This window comes from Orycteropus afer, unplaced genomic scaffold (genome assembly GCF_000298275.1).
Source record: "Orycteropus afer afer isolate SDZICR_OR568_19922 unplaced genomic scaffold, OryAfe1.0 scaffold00101, whole genome shotgun sequence".
NCBI lineage: Eukaryota > Metazoa > Chordata > Mammalia > Tubulidentata > Orycteropodidae > Orycteropus > Orycteropus afer.
Genome location: NW_006921688.1, coordinates 6976227 through 6982398, shown reverse-complemented (window position 1 = coordinate 6982398; position 6172 = coordinate 6976227). Strand labels below are relative to the sequence as shown.

General features: G+C 44.7%; 1 protein-coding gene and 1 non-coding gene across 2 annotated transcripts in view; one reads left to right on the top strand and one right to left on the bottom strand.

The window, feature by feature from the left end:
- RMND1 (required for meiotic nuclear division 1 homolog) overlaps nt 1–6172 on the top strand; it is a 48237-nt gene that overhangs the window by 2256 nt on the left and 39809 nt on the right. The gene's annotated exons all lie outside the window — the stretch shown is intronic.
- Nucleotides 5655–5761, bottom strand: LOC122150185. Its single transcript, XR_006163528.1, has one exon. It is a non-coding gene; the product is annotated as a U6 spliceosomal RNA (small nuclear RNA).

The window sequence follows — 6172 nt, the reverse complement described above, 5'->3', positions numbered from 1 at the left end:
GACTCAGTGGTACCTAACTACCTGGTCCAGGGACATATACCCATCCCTCACTTATCGACATAGGTAGGTTCCAAAGACAAGGTCATTATGCCAAATCAGTGTTATGTGAGGAGGAGGATGTAGAGATGGCCCTGGAGCCCAGACCCTCATAACTGTTGTGTCCCTGGCACCACTGTGCTCTGGAGCCCAGGGCCATGCTATTGAGGCTGGTGCTTGAGTGCACCTGGGGCCTGGTGGTTGGGTTACAGGTACAGTTGGGGGTTCTGGTGCTCTGGCAGCCAGTGGGGTTGGGAGTCAAGACAGTTAGCTTTGTTACCCTTGTCCATGCTCTCCACCTCCACCTCCTCCGCAGCCCCAGCCACCTGCTGCCACCCTGCAGGCCAGGGAGGACCCCATGGAAACACAAAACATGCCGTTGGTCTTGTAGGGCTTGGAAATTGAGGCCAAGGTCCTGGAGACTTACACTGGGCCGTGGAGGGGGGGATGGTTGGCTCCTGCTGTAGCCCCCAGACTCTGCATTACTCCTAGGAACCTTCCTGCTGCAAAACTTGGTCCCTCCAGGGTGCTTGAGTAGAGGGAGGCAGCCACCTCCCCAACCCCTGCTACCTCCTGAGTCTCTCCAGCTGCTCACAGGCCCTTCTGTAAGGGGCCCTCAAAGTCCACCTCAGTCGCCTCTTTTGCACAAAGAGCTGCAGCGGTGGCTCCGGCAGTTGGGATGGGACCTTCTGGAAAGCTGGCTGCTGCAGCTGCAAGCCTGACAGACACAGGGTCTCCGTGGGCCAGGATGTGGACACTGGGCGGAAGCCCAGGTTAGTACATAAAATCGTCAGATAGTGGATTTTTCACTATTGTTGTAAATGAGATGCATCAGCTAAACATCACTGAGTAAGGAGTAGGTATGATCAGATGTCTTAGACTGATCGGGCCTTTTTTTTTTTTTTTTTGGTTAGTGGTTATGAACGATCAAAGAGGCATTATTTCTTTGGCCTGTCTTTAGACTTGGAAGCAATTTTCCTGAATTCCATTTGTTTATCTTTCTCCTTTAAGGAGCTCTGGTGGCATAATGGTTAAGTGGGTAAGTGCTTGGCTGCTAACCCACAGCTGCTTGGCTGGAGGAGGATTTGGCAGTCTGCTTCCAGAAAGATTTGCAGCCTTGGAAGCCCTGAGGCAGGTCTGCTCTGTCCTAAAGGCTCACTATGAGTTGGAATCTCCTGGATGGCAGTGGATTTATATATTGACCTCAGAAATAAATGTCGCCTTGGATTTAGTGATGGAAAAAGTAATTTTTCTTAAGATGTTTTCATTTATTTATAAGAAATATACAACCCATGAGGCTTCCCTCCTTTCTTTAATTATCTGACTTCTCAGAACTAAATGTCCAACTAGATTATTCATACCAGGTATTTGATAACATTTATTTCTCTGTTCATGTCAATTCCTTGCTGTATGTTAATGTGAATGCCTTTGTTGTCTCACTTTACACTATACTGACTCTTTCTCCCATGGAACAACTGGTGGCTTCAAACCACCAACCTTTTGGTTAGCAGGTGAATGCTTTAACCACTGTGCCACCAGAGCTCCTAGGTCCATGTTTCTGAAAGCATTTCTGTAGTGATCAACAGTGATTTAATTTGGGAACATTATTTTCTGATCTTACATTTCATCAGAGGAAACTGTCTTGAAATATGATCAGTAAATATGCACCCAGGGCTGAAGACAGGCTGTTACCTGCCCCCAGTTGAGGGCCACGGCTTTTCCATATGGGTGTCACAGGGCCAGTGAATCCTTGTGCTAGTATAACCCTTTATGCCCCTCTTGACTGAGACAATGGAGGGACTCTACTTTGTAACACAAAGCCTATGTACTCTGTACGAACCCCACACTTGCTGCACCCATCCTTTTACCTCTGCACACAGCATGCATTCGGAATTGGCTGCATGCAGTATAAATCACCGTCCAGGTTGGAAGTGGGAGCTCTGGTGGCATAGTGCCTAAGGCGTTTGACTGCTAACCAGAAGGCTGGTAGATCAGACCCACCAGCCACTCCTCAGAAGGAAGATGGGGCAATCTACTTCCGTAGTGATACTGCCTCGGAAACCCAAGGAGGGGTCACTATGAGCCGCAATCGACCTGACAGCAGTGAGTCTGGCTTTTGTTGTTTTAGGTTGGAAGTAATTTTTGGCCTGGTCTCATTAGCAGAGTTCATAGCCTACTGAACTTGTCAGACCACTTTGCGTTGGTTTATCACCTTGGAGAAGAGCAACCCGCTTCTTTGCTGGTAATGTACTGTCTTTCAGTGGAAGGTGCCAGAGGGTGAGAGCCCTGGTGAGAGTGCAGTGACACCATTAGCTGTGGAAGGTGAGCAAAATACATTAGTGTAGTGGGGTGTTAACGGGCTGGTTTGTTGATTTGAAAAAAAAAATGAAATAGACACTATCTACATTGCTCATGACGAAGGTAAATCCTATTTCATGAAGCTTTTCTTGCAGTTATTGGTAAGTGTGCTTATATGTACATACATGTATATACCATGATTTCTCACTATGAGTTCCAATGCAAAAACCTTTAAAATGAATGCATATGATTAGTAAAAATTTAGTTATGATAATAAAATCCGTAAGTGTTTTATAACTTTCATCTGTAGTCAGTTCATGGCAGGAAGAAAAAATGCAGTTTTTCCTGTAGTAGTGTGAGGTAGGACTGCTATCATGTGCAAAATGTCTCCTTTAATAGACTGTGAGTAAAAGCAGACAGTGAGTAAAAGCAGGCTTCTTCTTTTTGTTTGAAGAGCAGCGTTCTGTCAGAACGTATAATGCTCCAGAAACAGGAAAGTGTTCGTAGTAAAGTATTTTGCTGCTTCTCCCTTTTGTACAGATTTCTAGCCCCATCTACTGGAACTTGTCTTTTGTGGCTAGAAAAAGACACATGTACTGAAACATGCTATTGTTTGTTTGTTTTTAACATTTTAAAATAGAAAGGCTTAAATTGAGGACTGAAACCCAATAATTATGTTAGGTTGGTTTGGCGAATCTATTTAAGAACAAGGAGCTCTGGTGGCATAGTGCCTAAGGCATTTGACTGCAAACCAGGAGCCGGGCAGTTCAAACCCACCAGCCAGCCACTCCTCCGAAGGAAGACTGGGAAATCTACTTCCATAGTGATACTGCCCTGGAAACCCAAGGAGGGGTCGCTGTAAGTCACATCGACTCCGTGGCAGTGAGTTTGGTTTTTGGATTTAAGAACAAGTTGTTGCTCCTCATTCTAAACCCTGAATGCTTTCATAGAAGAAATTAATGCTTAATGAATCACTCTTCACCATAAAAATCCAGGGAAAAAATGCACAAAAATAAGAGCTTTTCACAAAGCATCAGCATATTTAATTAATGTTGTTAGTTGCCATTGAGTCAGTTTCGTCTCATAGCGACCCCATGTCCAGCGGAATGAAAGTGTCCGGTCCTGTGCCAGCCTCACAATCCCTGCTGTACCCAAGCCCATCACCACAGTCACTGTGCCAGTCCATCTCGCTGACGGTCTTCCCCTTTGGGCCAGTTCTACTCTTCCTGTAGGGTCACTATGAGTCAGATTGACTTGATGGCTGTAGGTTATATAAACCCTTTAAACTGTCGAAAAACGAAGATGTCACTTTGAGGACTAAGGTGCACCTGACTGTAGCCAAGGTATTTTCAGTCGCCTCATATGCCTGTGAAAGCAGGACATTGAATATGGAAGACTGAAGAAGATCAAAGACTGCAGCCTTCCATATGGATTATACCACAACATAAAACAAAAATCTTTATTACAACATCATGATGAACAGAAAAATATAGAAGTTATTGTGGTAGTTAAGGTTAGTGTCAGCTTGCCTGGGCCTGGTTGAGTGGCTGGGCAGCTGGTGGTCGTTATTCCCCATGATGAGGCTGGCATTCAGCTCCATGGTGGGATCTGCCATGAGCCGTGGAGCGGCTGCCTTAGGGATGTGGTCTGCTCCCAGTGTGTAAGGAGAAGCTCTGGGAACGGTCTGCAGCTTTTTGGCAGCTTGAATCCTTCATGTAGCCAAGTGTTCAGCAGAGGCCTGCCATGTTTCCTGCTGGGCTTGGGACTGTCTCTGAACTTGAACTAGTGGCCTGCCGTGTTGTTTGGTAATATTGGGACTGTGCCATTGTATTTGTCAACCTTAGCAGCAAGCAGCTGCCTGAGTGGAGATGCCTCCCAGTTCAATGGACCAGGAGCAAGAGGCAGAGCTGAAGCCCAGGGTCAGGGGCCTTTACCCAGTCCCTAGTCCTTGGCACCTTGAACTCGGGCTTCTAGCCTCCTAAACAGTAAGATAATAAATCCCTATTTGTTCAAGCCATCCACCTGTGGTATGTCTGAGTGATACTAGAGGCAATCAAAACAGCTGTTAAGAATTTCTGTTTACTTGCATACACAATCAAAACCCATGGTAGCAGCAGTCAAGAAATTAAATGACTTATTACATTGGGCAAATCTACTGCAAGAGACCTCATTAAAGTGTTAAAAAGCAAAGATGTCACTTTGAGGACTAAGCCGTAGTATTTTTAGTCAGCACATGTGCATGTGAAAGCAGGGCAGTGAATAAGGAAGACTGAAGAGTGACTGCCTATGAATTACAATGTTATGGTGAAGAATATTGAATATGCCATGAACTGCCAGAAGAACAAGCAATTCTATCTTGGGAGAGGTACAGTCAGAACGTTCCTTGAAGGAAGGGTGACGAGACTGTCTTACATACTTTGGACATCAGGAGGGACCAGTCCCTGGAGAAGGACGTCATGCATGGTGAAGTAGAGGGTCGGTGGAAAAGAGGAGATGCGTTGGCACGGTGGCTACAACAGTGGGCTCCACCATAGCAACGATTGTGGGGATGGCGCGGGACTGGGCAGCGTTTCGTTCTGTTGTACGTCGGGTCACTGAGTCAGGACTGACTTGACGGCACCTTACGTAACAGGTGACGCTTGCAGTCCTCAGCCTTCAACACCTTGCTGGTTCCTGTCCTCCTATGTTTCCGCTGCACTGACCCACGTTTCTCTGTGTCAGTGTGTTCTTCCCTGCACCTGAGACTCTGGGAATTCATGTATCAGGTATCTGCAGAGGAGGGCATTGCATCCACTTTACCTACACTTTCCCTGTTAATGTCAGCTTGCCGGGCTTTACCCTCTTTTTTGAAAATAATTAAAGTCATTTGCGTATTAGCGGGCATTTTACTGCTTTGAGGTACTTCGGTGTGTGGGTTGTCTTCTGTGCTGTTAATTCCTCTGACTTGGGTTTGGCTTTGGTTCACTCTGTAAACCATACATCAAAACAGCATAACGGATTGAGGAAGGGGCAAGCAGCGTTGGACCACTGTTTGAGGAAGGACCAGGAGGTAGGAAATAGGAGTGAGAGAAGGTCAGGAATCAACGTACTACTTCTGTCATGTTTCAGACTAGGAATGCAACACAGCAGAAAGTCTGGGCCTGAGATGGTTGGTCCTAGGAGTACAATTTGATTATAGTGACTTACTGACCAGTTGTCGGCCCAGATGCCATAACTATTAACATAATAGACTTCGAAATCACTGATATTCTGACCATTGGTCATTAAAAGAAAAAAAGCTGAACATGTGGACATTCAGATGAAAATGACTTTTTTTAAAAAAAAATGTGGAACGCTTCACAAATTTGTGTGTCATCCTTACGCAGGGACCGTGCTAATCTTCTCTGTATCGTTCCAATTTTAGTATATGTGCTGCTGAAGTGAGCACTGAAAATGATTTTTAATAAACTTTTCAACCACCCATAAACTTTTATGGTTTAAACATTTACGGATATGCAATAATAATAACTAATGTAACAAATGTCATAGTAGCTACAATCCTGAGCTGTTCACATTTCTCAGCTTGTTTAAACTCCATAATTTTATAAAGTATATATTATTATCCTGATTTAGAAAAATGTTTAAATCAAATTATATACCTGAACTCTAAACTGCTATTCCAATAGCTTTCAAACTTTTTTCACCTCAACCCCTACCAAGAAATAGAGTCACATTGTGAGCCAGTATGTGTACATATAGACACAGAAGTGGCACTCAACTTTCTTAAATAACATTTACTATGAATAATGCATTGTAATATCTTCTGTTGTTGTTGTTGTTGTTATGTGCCGTCGAGTCA